At 47.9% G+C, this 19,525-nt stretch overlaps 1 protein-coding gene across 3 annotated transcripts in view; it reads right to left on the bottom strand.

The window, feature by feature from the left end:
- GAS7 (growth arrest specific 7) overlaps window positions 1-19,525 on the bottom strand; it is a 304,840-nt gene that overhangs the window by 198,713 nt on the left and 86,602 nt on the right. The window contains exon 1 of one of the 3 annotated variants that reach the window (XM_017849227.1): window positions 16,511-16,532. The exons of 1 other annotated variant lie outside the window; for it this stretch is intronic. The gene's annotated coding sequence lies outside the window, so the exon portion shown is untranslated. Of the gene's footprint in view, window positions 1-1,611; window positions 1,640-16,510; window positions 16,533-19,525 lie in introns of those variants that run through there. One more of the 3 variants, XM_017849226.1, reaches the window with a different exon arrangement.

Genomic DNA, 19,525 nt, shown 5'->3' with positions numbered 1-19,525 from the left:
AAAAAAAAAAAAAAAAAAAAAAAAAGAATACAGATAAAACAGGTTAGATGAGGGGCAGAGTTGTGGCCATGGGCATGGAGGCGAGAGATGGGTACCGAATGTTACCTCTCCTTTAGCTAGTAGCAGGACTTCCTCTAAGCCCTGTCTCCTTATGCTTGTGAAACAAGCCTGCTGGATTTAATGATCTATCTCAGAGGCTCCTTCCAGTAATAAGCCTGTGAGTCATCAGAAAATGCATAGGGAGGTGGAGACACACCCATCCAAACCCTCCCTCTGCCCACCCCTGTTTACCAAACAGCGCCTGTTCCACCAGCCCACTGCTAAGCTCGGGGTGCATTCCCAGGGAGCTCTCCCCAAAACAGGTTCCACATAGCCCTGTGAGGCTTCTATCACAGACGCCAAAACAGGCAGATCTGCCTGCAGCAGGGTATATAGCCAGAGCAGGCAGGGACTTTGCAAACCTTTCTGGCCGAGAGCAGGCAGGGGCTTTGCAAACCTTTCTGGCTGGTGAAAAGTTTAAACACTGTCATGCTGTTAAGTGATCCGAGAACAGCATCTTTCTACCACCCTGGAGTGGTTCTGGCAGGGCACCCTGCACTGGGGGTGCTGAAAGTGAAGAATGAATTAGATTGCTTCATTTCTCCTCCAATGCACTTTTCTTTGGAGGCAGGGGGAGGGGAGACATTCAACACAATAGAAAAGAGACCCATCTCGGGTAAGGCATAGCCAGATATAACACTGCAAATGTGTGTACATATATAACTCTTTGTTTTGAAAGGGAAGCTGAATCTCTGTGACTTTTGCAAGATTCATCACCCTGGGTGCAGCACCTAAGTGTCCCAGTCCTTAGGTGCCCTCTGCCCTGGGCTTCTCCCCAAAGCTATACCCTCTCTCCAACCTAATATATTCAAAACCTAAGAGTACAATTAGTTATCTTTCTTCCCAATTCACTTAAGACTTAAGACTGTGTCAATCTCTAAAAGCATGTAACAGGACATTGGAGGGCCAGAACACTCTTCTCTCCTAATGGGTTCAAGGAATATTCTTAGCTTCTTAGTCCAGTTCCTTAGCACCTACATAGAAGATCAGGAATGGAAAGAGACAAGAAAAGAGGAGGTTGAGATCCATCTATTATCCTCCTTGTTAGGAGTTTACAGGCTCAGAAGGAGGAAATGAAAACTTTGGGTTAAAAGAAGACTCAGTGGAATTATTCGGGTTTAAAATATAATTGGAATGAACAATTTACCCACAGTTCTTTACATCCTTGACTTTTTGTGGTTGATTTCATTACATTTCTAGCTCAACTTTATCTCCTAGTTAGCACAGATGATCAAAAACATGTTGCCGGACACTCAGAGAAATGATCTGTATCTGTTCATCTTTATTTCCTTACCATCTTTCTCCCTTCGTGTGGATTCAAACACATGGACTCACACAAAGTTCAACACAGAATGCCACTCTCCAGAGGCCTCCTCTCTGCCCTCACTCCTTCAGGTCTCTGCAGCTTCTCTAACACTAACCATCCTGCTTCCATCTCCGCCTGAGAGCTAGACCAGATCTCTCAAATCCCATCCAGGTGAGAGCAAGGATTCCATCACTACCAAATCTTACCAGTTACCACTGTGGGTAGACATTCGTTCTCCTCCCTCAGGTATCAGCTGACTTGGATTTCCTTTGGGCACCACCCTTGCTCCCTTCTCAGCCCAGGTGGTGAGAATGGGGCTGATCCACCTCCCAATCCCCCATCCAGGCTCCATCTGAAAGTTGTTCAGTGACTTTCCTGGTTTTGTTCCCCTCTTCGGAATTATGAAGTTTTTACAATCAGAAAGATTCTAAAGTCTTTAGAATCAGAAAGTTTTAGAATCAGAAAGTTTCTAATTCCAAAGCGGGATAAAAAAGTTTTCTGAGAAGATTGCCAAGCTAGAAAACAAAGCTAAAACAGAGGGATGCAAAGCCTAGAGATGGAGATTTCTGATGACACTGCCTTTGCTTTTTGTATTAGTTATTTGTTGGGTGTAAAAAATTTGCCCAAAAATGAGTGACTTCAAACAACAGTCTTTTGGCCGCGTGCAGTGGCTCATGCCTGTAATCCCAGCTACTTGGAAGGCTGAGGCAGGAGGATCTCTACAGCCCAGGAGGTCCAGACCAGTCTGAGCAACATAGCAAGACCCCATCTCAAAAAAACAAAAACAAATATGGTCATTTATGGGTTCAGTTTCTGGGAAGCAGGTATTCAGGCACGGTTTTCCCAGACCCTGAGGCTTACCCCGGGTCTCTCCCAAGGCTACAGTCAAGATTTCAGCCAGGGCTGTAGTCACTGAAAGTTTCAATCGGAGGAGAAACTGCTCCCAAATTCATTCATGTTGAGGCTGTTGAGGCATTTGTTAGTTCCTTGCCACATGCATCTCTCCCTAGGACAGCTCACCTCAGAGCCAACCAGCAAGCAGGCAAGAGAAAACAAGCATGGCGGAAGCCATTTCGTTACCTGCTCTGAATGACATTCCATCATGTCTATTGTTAGAAGCAAGTCACTGCGTCCCACCCACACTCAAGGGGAAGGGGTTACACAAGAGTGACCAGGAGGCAGGGAGCACAGAAAGCCATCTTAGAGGCCACCTAACACATCTCTAGAACGGGCTGTACCTACAGCCACACGCCTGTGGTCATTCATTCATGAAGGCCAACAAATCCCTGCACCCCACACATTGTTACTGTCACTTAGCTGGTTTAACTTGGGCTGCTACCACTTAAAATCCAGGGTCCATCAGACTTTACCACAATCCTTGTTATAGTCATGGCTGACTCTTTCAGGCACTCTCTCTCATTGGTTAAAGGAAGCATTAGCCCCTGACTTCTATCACTGTTCCCACCATGGGTTTTGGCAAATGGATGCCAGGACCCATCTAAGTTGGCTTCTCAGTTTTTCATGCTCTTTGTGCTTCTGCCTTTGTTCCTGGTCAGGCTACCTGGTACATGGGGCCCTGCCCTCTGACTGCCTTCTTTGAAATTTTCTAAGGGGCCTGGGACCAGCAGAGACAGGCAGAACCATCTAAGCAACTCCCTCCCCATATAGAGCCCGTGCCTGCCCTCTGACTGCCTTCTTTGAAATTTTCTAAGGGGCCTGGGACCAGCAGAGACAGGCAGAACCATCTAAGCAACTCCCTCCCCATATAGAGCCCGTGCCTCAGGTAAACCAGACATCTCAAGGAGCTCTGAATGGTGGGCCTATAGGGTCACTGTTTAGCTCAAAGATTGTGGTATTATATTAATAAATTTTTTTTCAAGGAACAAAACCAGATCTAAGCTGACTGAGTTTTGAAAACTGACTGAAAGAATCTGATGAATCTAGAAGGAAGAGAAGAAAGAGTGCCTGTTAAAAAAGAAAAAAAAAAAAAAGAATCTTCCCCATTGTTGACCACTGAAATTCAGCCTTCTAATTTAGAGGGGAGCACAAGGTGACCCCTGAATTATGCTACACCAATTCAGCTTAAATTAAGGGTAATTTGTACAAAGAGTCTGGAATTTTCAAGAAGAAGTAATTCCTACTGTCCCAGCCATGAAAATCGGAGTTCCCAGCATAGTAGTCTAATCTCTTAGTCGGCTATCTGATGTGGTATTTCTTTGGTGGGACTATGCAAGATTGAGCAGCACTCTAGGCCTCCGCATGCCGATTTTGAGTGACCCACATTGCTTATACAGACAAGGGCCCACACGTTCTAGCGGCAGCCCTGCCTCCACACTACCTTGGCTACCTACACCAATGGTCATCCCCGACCTGGTATTTTAAATCCAGACTTCTCAAGCCTGGATGAAGAGCCGAATTACCAGAGGAGATTTTGAAGAGTAGGGTACCCAGGACACACCCTATACCCATTAATTCACAACCTCCATCAAAATCAAAATACCCAGGCCCTGTATTTTGTTTTGGTTTGGTTTCTGGGTTTTTATGTTCCCCAGATCATTCCAACATTGACAAGACCCATTTTAATGGAGAGCCACAAATCTCAAACAGGCACTCAACTCTTGCTTACTCGGCCCCAAATATAAGTTCAGTGGGCAAGAAATGAGGCGTATCCTGGACACGTTTTAGGAAACTGTGTCTCTTCCTAAACTTCCTGTTGAAGAAAGGCTATGGAATCTTGATCCTCAGAGCAGGAGGCAGGGAGGAACCAGCAGCATTCCTGTCGCCTAGAAGCTTGTTAGAAATGCAAAATCTGCATTTTAACAAATCCTGACCGGATGTAGTGGCTCACACCTATAATCCCAGCATTTTGGGAGGCTGAGATGGGCAGACTGCTTAGAGGCCAGGAGTTCGAGACCGGCCTGGGCAGCACGGCAAAACCCCTCCTCCACAAAAAAATTCGCCAGGGCTGGTGGTGCACACTTGTGTTCCTAGCTACTCAGGAGGCTGAGGTGGGAGAATCACCTGAGCCCCGGGAGTAGAGGCCACAGTGAGAGCTGTGACTGTAACACTGCACTCCAGTCTGGGTGACAGGGTGAGACTGTCTCGAACAAACCAACCAACCCCCAGGTGGTTGGTTTGCACATTCAAATCTGAGAAGCACAGTTCATGCCATCTAGCAACCCTACTCTAGTTGCCCAGTGAGATTGTTTTCCATTTTCCAAAACGACGATTTCATTTCTCAGATGATGGAAAATGTTTTGAATCACACTTCACTTAGAAAGATAAGAGCAATCCGGCCAGGCGCAATGGCTCCTGCCTGTAATCCCAGCACCTTGGGAGGCCGAGGTGGGTGGATCACCTAAGGTCAGGAGTTCAAGACCAGCCTGGCCAACATAGTGAAACCCCATCTCTACCACAACTACAAAAATTAGCTGGGTGTGGTGGCACATGCCTGTAATCCCAGCTACTAGGGAGGCTGAGGCAGGAGAATTGCTTGAACCCGGGAGGCGGAGGTTACAGTGAGCCAAGATCGCACCATTGCACTCAAGCCGGGGTGACAGAGCAAGACTGCATCTCAAAAAATCTCAAAAAAAAAAAAAAAAAAGAAAGGATCAACCCAATAGTAGCTGCTCATCAACCCACAACCCAAATCCATCCTAGCCATATCAGAGCCCACGCTTGCAGCCTTCCCTCCCACAACAGTAACTCCTCCTACCAAACGCAACCTACCTGCTTTCTACCTGTCAGCACATAACACCTATCTTTAAATTTAAAAAATTAGAGATAAATATATCCTTTGACCCCAGTTCTCCAGTCCTTTATTCACTTCCTTCTCCTAACAGCAAAACTTTCACCAAAATGTTGCCTGTAGTCACGGCTTTGAATCTCTTACCTCTAATTCCCTCCTTCCCACTCCACTGAGCCTACTCTCCTCAATGTCACCAATGACCTCCATGTTGTCACCAAATCCAAGGGTACCGGTCTCTCTTCTAGAGTCCTTGGCCAGCCAGCAACATTCAGCGTCCCCTGTTTCCAGAAACCATGACTGCCCTGGGCTCCTGTGACATCTCCCAGCTTCTCTCAAGTAGTCACCTTTCTGGATCATTCTCTGTGTGTTCTCAAATGTCACAGTGCCCAGAGCTCACTCCTGCCCCTCTTTCCCTTTTTTTTTTTTTTTTTTTTGAGATGGAGTCTCGCTCTGTCGCCCAGGCTGGAGTGCAGTGGCACGATCTCCACTCACTGCAAGCTCCGCCTCCCAGGTTCACGCCATTCTCCTACCTCAGCCTTCCGTGTAGCTGGGTCTACAGGCGCCCGCCACCACGCCCGGCTAATTTTTGTATTTTTAGTAGAGACAGGGTTTCCCCGTGTTAGCCAGGATAGTCTCGATCTCCTGTCCTCGTGATCCGCCCGTCTCGGCCTCCCAAAAGTGCTGGGATTACAGGCGTGAGCCACCGTGCCCGGCCACCCCTCCTCTTTTTTATCTATTCACTTCCTGTAATGGCCTGACCCTGTTCCATAGCTTCAGACTTTCTCTATTCCCAGTGACTCTAAATGCGTATCTCTAGCCCTGACCTGTCCCAGCTCTCCAGACCCATGGCCACCTGGCTACCTACCATCCCTACGCTGATGCTCAGGAGGAATCTAACGAACGTAACAACTCATTTTCTTCACTTCCAAAAACAAAACTAGACCTGCTCTCCATACCCCATTTTAGTAAACGGTACCACCATCCATCCATCCTGTTGCTTACTCCCCAACATCTAGGATTCTAAACTCCACACACCTTCCACATCCAATTCCTCTCACCTGTCAGTTCTACCTCTAAAACATCCTGATCCATCCACATTTTCCTTCTCCACTGCTGCTATGCTGTTCCCTATATTATTATGAGGATCTCCTTGTTCCACTTTTCATCCCCTCCAATTCATTCTCACATTGCAGCCAGAGGGAACTTATAAAACATTCATCAAATATGTCAACCTTGTAACTAAAATCATCCCAAGGCTTTGCGCTACTCCTAGAAAAAAAAAAAAAAAAAAACCAAACCATTTACCCTAATTCATAAAGCAATAAAGTTTGTCTCTGACTACCTCACCTTACACCGTTTTCTGCTCTTCCCCTCCAGCCACCCTGACCTTCTAGCTCTGTGCTGTCCAATGCAGGAGACTCTGACCACATACGGCTACTTAAAGTTAAAATTAAATTCATTCAAACTCAAATAGAATGCAAACGTGCCATGCGTATTCCTACCCTGATGCCGCTGGTAAGGCCTCTCCCTCTGCTTGCAGCACCTGCCCTGCTTTTAGGGGGAAGCCCCACCTTCTCTTGCCTTCCAGGTGTGGCTCAGGTGGTGACTCCTCCACAAACACTGGCCCCTCCTCTGATCTCCAGCACCTGCCTGCAGCCCAGATTTGACTCTTATTCAAACTCAAATAAAATGCAGTTCCTCAGTCTCCCTAGCCATCCTGCAAGTGCTCAGAGGTCCCACGTGACTAGTGGCTCCCATGTTAGATGGCACAGGCCTAGAACATCCGCGTCCCTGAAGAAAGTTCTATTGGAATGTGCTGTTCTAGTGTTCCCAGGATGAGGCTGGTCTGATCTTGCGTCACACCTTTGCACTTGCTGTCACCTCTGCCTGGAATGCCCTTCCCCTTCCCCTCCCCATAGCCAGCTGCTTCTTGTCATCCAGACAACAGTGTAAGCGTCACTGCTCCAGAGAGGCCTTCCCTAAGCTCCCAAAGAAGCCACCCACTTCCTCCCAATCACACCAACCCGTGTAACTCTGCAGAGCATGTACCACTAGCTCATGCCTTTCTTGTTTGTGTCTGTAGGCTTATTCCCTGACTCTACCCCACCTCTCCACCCCAAAGTATACTCGTGAGATCAGGGACCTGGGTAGTCTTACTCACCACTGCTTTCCAGTTCCTCATCCTGCACCTGCCCGATGACTCTGCTCAAAAAGTGTTAGTGGATTGCCAGACCATGTCATGTTCATATTTCCTCCTCTCGAACCTCTCATAACCATCACCTTTTCATCAACGTCCCTGCACCACCCAGGCAGGGCCTTTATCCACTCCTCCTGGGCAGTACTATAAACAGAATCCTACCTCTGCCCTCCAGCCAACCCTGCAAACATTAGCAGGTTACTCCTGCTAACATGACTCTTGTCAGATCAACTCCCTGTTCCTCCACCTTCTGGTCCCAAATGGCCTCCACATCCCCAAACGTGCCATGAGTATTCCTACCTCGGTGCTGCTGGTAAGGCCTCTCCCTCTGCTTGGAGCACCTGCCCTGCTTGTCAGGGGAGGCCACGCCTTCTCTTGCCTTCCAGGTGTGGCTCAGGTGGCAGCTCCTCCGCAGACACCGGCCCCTCCTCTGATCTTCTCCAGCACCTGTCTGCAGCCCAGCTGTGGCTCTTACTCAAGAAGGCTCACGTCCCACGTGCAGGCACACAGATCATCCCCGAGACCACGTCTAAAATTCAACAGTCGCAAACTTTGCCGAGGATCAGAATCACCGGGAGGGCTAATGAAGAACAGAGGCCCAGGCTCATGGAAGCAGGATAAAGTCTGAGTCTCTGCACTTTTTCCACCTTCTTTAGGAGATTTGAGATTTGCATCTTTAGAGCATCAGACCTTCAACATGAATAGCTCAACCTCTTTGCATCCTCCCTCCCACCCACACACCCCTCCTAGCCTCTAAAGATCAATTACCCAATTCCACCGACTCAGAACACCTGGGGAGTGACTTGACTAGGCGAATAATCTCCCCTCACACAAGCCTGCTCTTCTTCAATTACTAAAAGGTACCCGCTGTGGTAGGCTTGAAAGTGCTCCCTCCCAAAATATTAGCATCTTAATCACCAGAACCTGTGAACATTACCTTATCTGGCAAAAGGGACTCTACAGGGCATGACTGAGTTAAGGATTTTGAGGTGGGGAGTTATCCTAGATTATCTGGGTAGGTTCTAAATGCAATCACAAGAGTCTAAGAGGAAGACAAGGTCAAAGAAAGAGGCTGATATCCCCCCACTGGGCTGTAAGGTGGTTCTCCTGCCCAGCCCCCCCACCCCCAACCACTGGACTGTGGTAAGGCGGTTCCTTACACCAAGCTGGAAACAGGCACCAAGGAAGGAATTCAAGAGGATGAAAAATGGAAGGAACAGATTCTCCTTGGAGCTTCCAGAAGGACCAGCCCTGCCGACACCTTTTCAGCCTTGTAAGACTTATTTCAGACTTTGGATCCTTAAAACTATGAGTAAATGAATATGTTTTAAGTCACTCCATTTGTGGCATTCGTTACAGCAGCAATGGGAAACTAACACACTTCCTCTTACATAACCCTACAAGGTGAAGTTCTACATGTCTGTCTTGCTGAGCCTCCATTAACCTTTATAGGAATGGTCCCAGGTTCAAGAGGCCAAAGATGAGACACAGAGCCAGCCAATGAGACACAGGGTTTTACTAGTGGGAAATTTACATACAGAGTGGTCCAGTGGTGGCAGGCTGGGAAGAAGTAGCTGATATACAGTCCAGTGAGAGGGCTGGGCAGGAGAACCACCTTACACACAGTCCAGTGCGGGGCTGGGCAGGGGAACCACCTTACACAGTCCAGTGGTGGCAGGCTGGGCAGGAACTACCTTACACACAGTCCAGTAGGAGACGTGGTAGGGGAACTGCCTTACACACAGTCCAGTGGGGGCTATACAGGAGAACTGCCTTACACACAGTCTAGTGGGGGGCTGGGCAGGAGAATCACTTTACCACTGTCCAGTGGAGGGCTTGGCAGGGGAACCACACGGCCCAGTGTAGCCAGCTAGGCAGGAGAACTGCAAGCACTTGCCTAAAGCATGCAGTTTATAGAGCATTTTCACTTTGCACCCTCTCCCTAACAACCTCCACCTGGCCACCTTCATTTAACCCAAAACAAAGGGCCTTGGTCCTCCATATGGCCTGTGTTCCACTGGATGGGCCAAGGGCTCAGATGTTCCTCATAGATAAGGAATGACTCTCTGAGTTGGCCACTCCCTGATTCTNCCTAACAACCTCCACCTGGCCACCTTCATTTAACCCAAAACAAAGGGCCTTGGTCCTCCATATGGCCTGTGTTCCACTGGATGGGCCAAGGGCTCAGATGTTCCTCATAGATAAGGAATGACCCTCTGAGTTGGGCCCCCCCTGATTTTTTTTTTTTTTTTTTTTTTTTTGAGACAGAGTCTCGCTCTGTCGCCCGGGCTGGAGTGCAGTGGCCAGATCTCAGCTCATTGCAAACTCCGCCTCCCGGGTTCACGCCATTCTCCTGCCTCAGCCTCCCGAGTAGCTGGGACTACAGGCGCCTGCCACCTCACCCAGCTAGCTTTTGTATTTTTTAGTAGAGACGGGGTTTCACCGTGTTAGCCAGGATAGTCTCGATCTCCTGACCTCATGATCTGCCCGTCTCGGCCTCCCAAAGTGCTGGGATTACAGGCTTGAGCCACCGCGCCCGACCTACTCCCTGATTCTTTAGCATGGAAATCCGCACACATATTCTGGTGCATCTACCGTACAGGGTCATTCTCAGGGTATGCTTAACTTATTGCTGTCAAGTGCGTCTACCATGCAGTATGATTTTCTATTTAACGCATGCTCCAGTGAGCATTTTCTTTGAGCATCATATAGGTCCTGAAAAAGTTTCAGATTCTGGAGGATTTGTATTTGTATTTAGCTCAGATATTTAAAAATGGCACTGCAGAGTAACCAGATAGCATGATGTCCATATAAAAACAGACACGTAGACCAATGGAACAGAACAGAGAATCCAGAAATAAATCCATGTATTTACAGCCGAGTTTCAACAAAAGCACCAAGAATACACATTGAGGAAAGGACAATCTCTTCAATCGATGGTATTGAGGAAACTGGATATCCATATGCAGAGGAACAAAACTGGACCCCTAGCTCTCACCACATACAAAAATCAACTCAAGATGGATTAAAGATTTACACATAAGACTCGAAACTATACAACTACTAGAAAGAACACTTCAGGACATTGGTCTAGGCAAAGATTTTACAGTTAAGACCTCAAAAGCACAGACAACAGAACCAAAAATAGACAAATGGGACCATATTAAACTAAAAAGCTTCTTCAAAGCAAAGGAAACAATCAACAAAGTGAAGAGATCATCTACTGAATGGGACAGAATATTTGAAAACTATTTATCTGATGAGGGACTAATAGCCAGAATATACAAGGAACTCAACAGTTAAAAAAAAAAAAAAAAAAAAAAAAAAAAAGCCCATTAAAAAGTAGGCAAAGGGCATGAATAGACATTCTCAAAAGAATAGACATTCTCAAAAGAAGACATACAAACGGCCAACAGGTATGTAAAAAAATACGCAACATCACTAATCACCAGGGAAAGTCAAATCAAAACCACAGTGAGCTATCATCTTACCCCAGTTAGAATGGCTATCATTGAAAAGATAAAAAATAGCCAGGTGCGGTGGCTCACGCCTGTAATCCCAGCACTTTGGGAGGCCGAGGCGGGCGGATCACGAGGTCAGGAGATCGAGACCATCCTGGCTAACATGGTGAAACCCCGTCTCTACTAAAACTACAAAAAATTACCCGGGTGCAGTGGCAGGCGCCTGTAGTCCCAGCTACACAGGAGGCTGAGGCAGGAGAATGGTGTGAACCTGGGAGGCAGAGCTTGCAGTGAGCCAAGATTGTGCCACTGCACTCCAGCCTAGGCGACAGAGCAAGACTCCGTCTCAAAAAAAAAAAAAAAAAGATAAAAAATAACAGATACTGCCAAGGATGAGGAAAAATGGGATCTCTAGTACACTACTGGTGGGAATGCAAACTGGTACAGCCACTGTGGAAACTAGTATAGAGATTTCTCAAAAAAACTAAAAATAGAACTACCATACCGTCCAGTAATCCCACTGCTGGGTATTTATCCAAACAAAAAGAAATCAGGATATCGAAAGACATCAGGCCGGGCAAAGTAGTTCACGTCTGTAATTCCAGCACTTTGGGAGGCCAAGGCAGATGAATCACCTGAGATCAGGAGTTCAAGACCAGCCTGGCCAACATGGCAAAACTCCGTCTCCACTTAAAAATACAAAAATAGGGCCAGGTGCGGTGGCCCACGCCTGTAATCCCAGCGCTTTGGGAGGCAGAGGTGGGTGGATCACGAGGTCAGGAGTTCAAGACCAGCCTGGCCAACATGGTAAAACCCCCTCTATACTAAAAATGCAAAAATCAGCTGGGCGTGGTGGCAGGCGCTTGTAATCCCAGCTATTCGGGAGGATGAGGCAGGAGAATCAGTTGAACCCGGAAGGCGGAGGTTGCAGTGAGCCAAGATCACGCCATTGCACTCCAGCCTGGACAACAGAGCAAGACTCTGTTTCAAAAAAAAAAAATATCAAAGAGATACCTGCACTCACATGCTTACTGCAGCATGATCCACAATAGCAAAATTATGGAATCAACCTATGTGTCCATCAATGGATAAGGGAATAAAGAAAATGTGGTATATATACACCATGGAATTCTATTCAGCATGAGAAAGAGAAAAATCATGTCATTAGCAGCAACATGAATGGCACTGGAGGTTATTATGTTCAGTGAAATAAGCCAGGCATAGAAAGACAAAGATCCCATGCTCTCACTGAAATGTGGGAGCTAAAAAAGTTGATCTCATGGAGATGAGAGTAGATAGTTAACTAGAGGCTAGGAGGGGTATGTGGGTAAGAGGGGGGATGAAGAGAGGTGGTTAATGGGTACAATCATACAGTTAGATAGAAGATATAAGTTCTTTTTTTTTTTTTTTAAGACAGAGTCTTGCTGTGATGCCCAGGCTGGGGTGCAATGGCGCAATCTTGGCTCATGGCAACCTCCGCCTCCCAGGCTCAAGCAATTCTCCTGCCTAAGCCTCAGCCCCCCGAGCAGTTGGGACTACAGGTGCGTGTCACCACGTCCGGCTGATTTCTGTATTTTTAGTAGAGACGGGTTTCACCATATTGGCCAGGCTCGTCTTGAACACCTGACCTCAAATGATCCACCCGCCTCAGCCTCCGAAAATGCTGGGATTACAGGCATGAGTCACTGCACCTGGCCAGAAGATATAAGTTCTAATGTTGGATAGCAGAGCAGAGGGATTATAGTTAGCAACAATATGTCATATATTTTGGAACAGCTAGAAGAGAGGACTTGAAATGTTCCCAACACACAGCAATGACAGATGCTAAGGTGAGGGACATCCCAAATACCCTGACTTATCAATTATTATACATTTTATACATGCAACCAAACATCACATCTACCCCATAGATACGTAAAACATTACGTGTCGATTAAAAAAGAAAAATAACACAAGGTGCTCTACTTAGGGCCAGTTTGCTTTGGTATCCACAATTCATACGTCAGTGCCTGCTGTGTACATCTATGGATATCAAAAGTCCTTAACGGGGCTGGGAGTGGTGGGTGGCACCTGCAATCCTAGCACTTTGGGAGGCTGAGATGGGAGGATCCTTTGAGGTCAGGAGTTCGAGACGAGCCTGGTCAACACAGTGAAACCCCATCTCTACTACAAATACAGAAATGGCCGGGCACAGTGGCTCACACCTGTAATCCCAGCACTTTGGGAGGCCGAGGCGGGCAGACCATGAGGACAGAAGATGGAGACCATCCTGGCCAACACAGCGAAACCCCATCTCTACTAAAAATACAAAATATTAGCTGGGCGTGGTGGCAGGCACCCATAGTCCCAGCTACTCGGGATGCTGAGGCAGGAGAATGGCATGAACCCGGGAGGCAGAGCTTGCAGTGAGCCAAGACTGCGCCACTGCGCTCCAGCCTGGGTGACAGAGCGAGATTCCGTCTCAAAATACACACACACAGAGAGAGAAATATATTCGGGAGGCTGAGGCAAGAGAATCGCTTGAACTCAGGAGGCAGAGGTTGCAGTGAGCCGAGATCGTGCCACTGCACTCTAGCCTGGCGACAGGGCAAGACTCCGTCTCTAAATAAACAAATAAGTCTTTAAGGGAAGCCTATATTCCAAGTTGGAATTGTGACCCTCCTTGGTGGGTCTGGCAGCCTAACCCCAATTGTGTTTCCAACACGGGAAATTCAGGAGTTCCAAAATTAGACCAGGTCATGGAGCCTGGATACCCTGATGAAAAACTGCTGCCGTGTTTTAACTTGAGAAAACCTAGGCCAGATAGACTCTGCTTCTTAGACTCTTATTTTCATGCTAAAAGTGTACAGTTTAGAGCTGTGCTCTCCTGTATGGTAGTCAGTGGGCACATACAGCCCCTCGATATAAATTAATCCAAATGAAAGAACCACTTCCGCAGTCACATCAGCCACATGTTAGTGGCTAATGTATTGGGCATCACAAAGGTAGAACACTGCCAACCTCACAGAGAGGTCTACCGGGCTGTGCTGCCTGAGGGCAGCTCTCCAGCCATTCTTTGCTACAGCTTCACCTCCAGCTCCCTGACTTAGAAAAACTTGGGAGGAGAGAAATGCTGTCACTGCATCGAATTCCACCCTGGATTCATCCTTGAGCAGGTGACCGAAGACACACAGCGAGGGATGCTTTTCAGGGGTATTTGCCCATGTGGGGCTTTTCACTGAAAAGATTCTGTCTTTGGAAAAGTGAGATGCAGAAGACACAGAACACTGGAAAACAAGAGGAAGATTCAGGCAGGAGCAAGGTGGGGCAGATGGAGATGAGAGACAGGAAGGCAGTAGGAAAAGATAATAGGAGTAGCATGTAGAAAATGGAGTCCAGCCGGGTGCGGTGGCTCATGCCTGTAATCTCAGCACTTTCGGAGGCTGAGGCGGGTGGATCACCTGAGGTCAGGAGTTCGAGACCAGCCTGACCAACATGGAGAAACCCTATCTCTACTAAAAATACAAAATGAGCCGGGCATGGTGGCACATGCCTGTAATCCCACCTACTCAGGAAGCTGAAACAGGAGAATCGCTTGAACCTGGGAGGCAGAGGTTGTGGTGAGCTGAGACTGTGCCGGTGCACTCCAGTCTGGGCTGCAAGAGTGAAACTATGTCTCAAACACAAAACAAAAACAAAAACAAACAAACAAAAAAAAACAAAGAAAGAAAAAAGAGAGAGAGAAGGAAGAAAGAAGGGAAGGAAGGAAAGAGAGAGAAAGAGAAAAGAAATGGAACGAAAAGAAAAGAAAAGAAAAGAAAAGAAAAGAAAAGAAAAGAAAAGAAAAGAAAAGGGAGTCCAGTAGCGTCATCACAAGTAGAAAATTCAAGTGTTACAAAGGATTCTTTCCTTAAGACCTGTGTGTAAAAAAACCTACTGGCCTGCAGAGAGGCTAGACCAAGTCCACTGAATGATCTGCAAGACAGAGGATCCCTTGAGGGTCCACTCCCTATGGCCCAGGGAAGCAGGGAAGGACCCCATCCACTCGCTGCCTGCAGGGGGGCTGCAACTGAGTGGGGGAGCCATGGGAGAGAAATTCAACAGAAAGCAAAGACCAACTTTTCCATGAGAAATTTTAAAAATCTGAAAGTGCACGATGCTGGCAAGGCTAAGGGAAAGCAGGCACTCCTACTAGTTGCTAGCAGAAGTGCAAGCTAGAACAGTCTTGTTAGAGGCAATCTGGGCCTTTCTATCAAAATTACAAACACATATATTCTTTGCTCCAACCTTTCAACCTCAGAAACATGCCCTTCAGAGACACTCACCCACGTGTGGAATGATGGATATACCAGGCTATCCACAGCAGCAACAGGTAAAGGTAACAGGGAAAGATTAGAAGCAACCTATAGTTCCATTGGTGAAATGAGTGGGGCAGGCATTAAACAGGAGGAGGAAGCTCTTTCTATTGACTAAACTCCAAGGTATGTTATATGATTTAACAAAAGCATCAGTAGCAGCAGCAAGGTACAGAAGTACAGAGGGGACACCTGTGTTCAGAAAAATAATAACTGGGTTAAGGAAAATAAACGGAAACATATTTGGAAATTCCTGGACGACTTCTGGAAGTACCCACAAGAAAGTGATCACTTGTTTGCCTCTGCGGAAGGGGACTGATAGGTTGAGGACAGGAATGGGAAGGAAAATAACTTTTCACTCTACATTTTTTGTACCTTTCAGATATCAGACCTGAGTATATGTTACCTATTCGACAAGTACAAAATTAACAAAGATACACTTTTGGGTATACATATTGAACAAAAATTTTAAACTACACCCCTAAACATACTTCTGTCTCTTTTGTTTCTCAAGATAGGGTCTTGCTATGTTGTCCAGGCTGGAGTGCAGTGGTGTAATCACAGTTCACTGCAGCCTCAACCTCCCAGGCTCAAGTGATCCTCCCACCTCAGCCTCCCGAGTACAGGCACGCACCACCATGCCTGGCTAATCTTGTTTTTTTTTTTCCCCCACTATTTTTTGTAGAGTTGGAGGTCTCCCTACGTTGCCCAGGCTGATCTCAAACTCCTAGGCTCAAGAAATCCTCCTGCCTCAACCTCCTAAAGTGCTAAGATTACAGGCATGAGCCACCACGCACTTCTTCATCAATGCTACAGTCTCACTGGGAAGGAAGTCAGTGCCTACCAGGTGAGTGGGCCCAGGTTGCCAGGGCACGCAGCCCTGTGCTCCTAAGAGGCAACAGGCCCCTGGTTGTGTGCTGCCCTGCGATCTGGTTCTTCAGGAGTTCCCAAATACCTGGTCCTCTGCAAATCTGAGCTGTAAACGAATCTTGGAAAGGTACTCCCCTTACCTAAATCCCAGCCTCAGGGTCCTGTTTCTGACTGGGGTGCCACCGCCAAAGGCAGGGTATACGCAGCCACCACTGAGCGATCCTCTGCCTGCTTCTCACTCCAGGGAAGAAAATCAAAGCAGGTCCCATGGCTGCGTCTGATAATCACTATGGACACCATACACCAGCCAGCATCAGGGCTGTGTCCAATTAGCCACCCCCATAACAACGCCATAGCAACAAAGGTAATATTATTGTTCTAAAGAGAAGAGAAAAACCACACACACACACACACACACACACACACACACACACACACACACACATTGTGTTGTGTGATAGCTTTGAAAGCCACAGAGATCACATTTTTCCGCACCCTACAACTTGTGCCTCTCACTTCCCGACACACAGCTTCCTCAATGAGAAGTTCACAGGCTTGGGGCAGTCTCCTCTTCACACCATTCCAAGATGTGTGCCCTTCACAGGAAACGGCATGAGAACGATTCTCTGGCAAGCCAGGAGTCAGGGCTGCCTCCTTACTCTGCCTCTGCGTCCGAGGCAGGGAGGCTGGCAGGGCTGGACCAGCTGCAGACCGACAGGCTGAGGGCCATGCTCGAAGCTGTCCTCTGTCTATCTGGCTGGCTGGCTGCCTCTCTGTGCCAGACCCAAGCTGGCACTGGGGTTTTGATGGTTGCAGCAATGAGCCACACGCTAATCTCCAGACCTAAATGTGGAAAGCATTAACCAAATGAAAAGACATAAATCAGGACGGGGGCTTATGGGATGGAGGAAAACAGCTCTTCTCTGAGTGAGAGCCTGGGCTGTTGCACAAGGGCTGAGTGAGTCACCAGCCAGCGGAGGGAAGGACCGGGACGGAAGGAGGGAGGGGAGCCCCCAGTGGGACTGGCGGGTGCACAGGCGGGGGGAGCGCTGCAAAAACACAGCTGTAGGTTCATAACTAAGCACACTTCATTAGCAGTCTGAAGGAGGGTGGGGGGCAAAGTGTCACCTCCTCCCCAACTCAGGAAGTGTTGTAAAACGTGTCCTCCCCAGAGAAGACGGCAGAAAGAAGTGTTCCTAACTGTTCACCCTTTACAGGCTGCAGCTGTGCCCCAGGGAAGCACACCTCAGCACACAGAAGGTCTCTCTCATCCTTCTTTGCCCCTCCTTGGCAGTGTCCACATTCTTTGGGGGTTCCCTAGCATGAGGTGCCCATTGTGGGCACACAACTCTTGCCCATACTCATTACCATTTCTTGTCTTTTCTTCCTTTCCTTTTTCCAAACTCCCCATCCTCCATACTACTGTTGTTAACAACAAGACATATCCCTTGGTCTCCTTGACCTCTAGTCCCTGGGGAGAACCTCATACCTTCCCTTAAAACCGTGCCCCACTCACCAACCTCCCCAGCCATGACAGATTCCAAGGCTCCAATATCCATGCAAATTCTAAGTACCTTCTACGAGTGAGGCACGCTGTCCCTGGGGGTGGCAGTGGAGAGAAGGAGCTCCCACAAACAGATCATCCAACCAGGACTTCTGAGACCTGGAAGCTCTAGAAATTCGCTCCGCACCTTGGTGGGAACCCTCACCTCTCCATGTCATCATCAAAATGAGGTTGGGTTGGCCGGTCGTGGTGGCTCATGAGTGTAATCCCAGCACTTTGGGAAGACAAGGGAAGTGAATCATTTGAGGTCAGGAGTTCAAGACCAGCCTAGCCAACATGGCCAAATCCCATCTCTACTAAAAATACAAAAATTGGCCAAGTGCAGTGGCGTGTGCCTGTGGTCCCAGCTACTCAGGAGGCTGAGGCAGGAGAACTGCTTGAATCCAGGAGGCGGAGGTAGGAGTGAGCTAAGATTGTGCCACTGCACTCCAGTCTAGGGGACAGAGTGAAACTCTATCTCAAAAAAAAGGTTGGGTTTAGAAATCAACTGGGTCCCTTAGACTCTGACAATACTCATCTGTAAGAAATGCACGGAACAGAATGAATACTCCCCAGAGTACCTGGCTGTTGCAGGGCTTACCCCAGAGAATGCAAGCTGAAGGAGAGTGCCCTGGGCAGAGTGGGTCTCTGCAACTGGCCGGGCTGCTCATAGCCACTGGGTGCGCAGGAAGGGTGACCAGCAGATAGCACCTCCTGCATTCTGCCAGGGAAGTCACTTATAGGAGAGCTCTTGAGGGTAGGGAATGGGTCTGAAGTGGACTTAGAGGACAGCTGGCAGAAAGGATGGGAAGAGAAGGCATTCTAGACCAAGGAATCATTCATTCACATTCATTCATTCATTTATTCGACACATGTTTCTTGAACACCTCTTAGACACCAGACACAGGTTTCGATACTGGAATACATCAGTTAACAAGATAAGGATCTGTGCCTAAGGGAGCTTACATTCTAGCAGGGGAGATACATAACCCACAGCAAGCCAGACAGACAGATCAATGATCCAGTTTTGCTGGAAGGTGATAAATGATGGGGAAGGAAAGAAAAAATAGAGCAGAGTAAAGGGGTGGGTCTGCCAGAGTGAGTGAGAGACATAAAGGAGATAAAGGGGTCTATTCATATCCTGAGGCTGCTGTAACAAATTCCCATAAACTAAGGGGCTTCAAACAACAAAAATTTATTCTCTTACAGTTCTGGAGGTCAGAAGTCTGAAATGGGTTTCACTGGGCTAAAGTCAAGATGTCTGCAGGGCTGGCTGGTTCCTCCTGGAGGCTCTAGGAGAGAATCCATTTCTTTGCCTTTCTAAGCTTCTGGAGCCCACCCACATTCCTTGGCTTTCGGCCCCTTCCTCCCATCACTCAGCCTCTTGCTTGCAATATCACATCTCCTAATACTGACTCTGGCCCTCCTGCCTCCCTCTCATAAGGACCCTTGGCTTACACTGGGCCCACGTGGATAATCCAGGATTATCTCCCCATCTCCGGTCCTCAACTTAATCACACCTACAAAGTCCCATCTGCCACAGAAGATAACATATTCACAGGCACCAGAGATTAGAAGGTAGACATCTTCAGGGGACCATTACTCAGCTCCCACAGGGAGTTGGGCTGCAAAGGCCCTGATGAGGAAGCATGCCTGGAACATTTAAAGAAACACCATGGAGGGTGGAGGACAGATGCAGGAGCGACACAGGAGTGAGACGAACAGGGAGGAGCAGGTGCTGAGGTCAGGACGGTAATGGGGACCCAATTACATAGCACGTCAGCCACTGTAGGGCTTCCGCAGCTTCACTCTGCTGACATAGGGCACCGCTGGACTGTGGTAAGCAGAAGCATGATGTGATCAGACCTTTCCTCTGAAAACAGCAGACTAGAGGTCAGCAGAGCAGCCACGAGGCACCTGCAACAGCCCAGCAGCATGGTGGTGGCAGCTGTGGCTCAGTCCAAAAC

This window comes from Rhinopithecus bieti, unplaced genomic scaffold (genome assembly GCF_001698545.2).
Source record: "Rhinopithecus bieti isolate Rb0 unplaced genomic scaffold, ASM169854v2 scaffold_31527, whole genome shotgun sequence".
Classification (NCBI taxonomy): Eukaryota; Metazoa; Chordata; class Mammalia; order Primates; family Cercopithecidae; genus Rhinopithecus; species Rhinopithecus bieti.
This window is presented reverse-complemented; position numbering and strand designations above follow the sequence as displayed.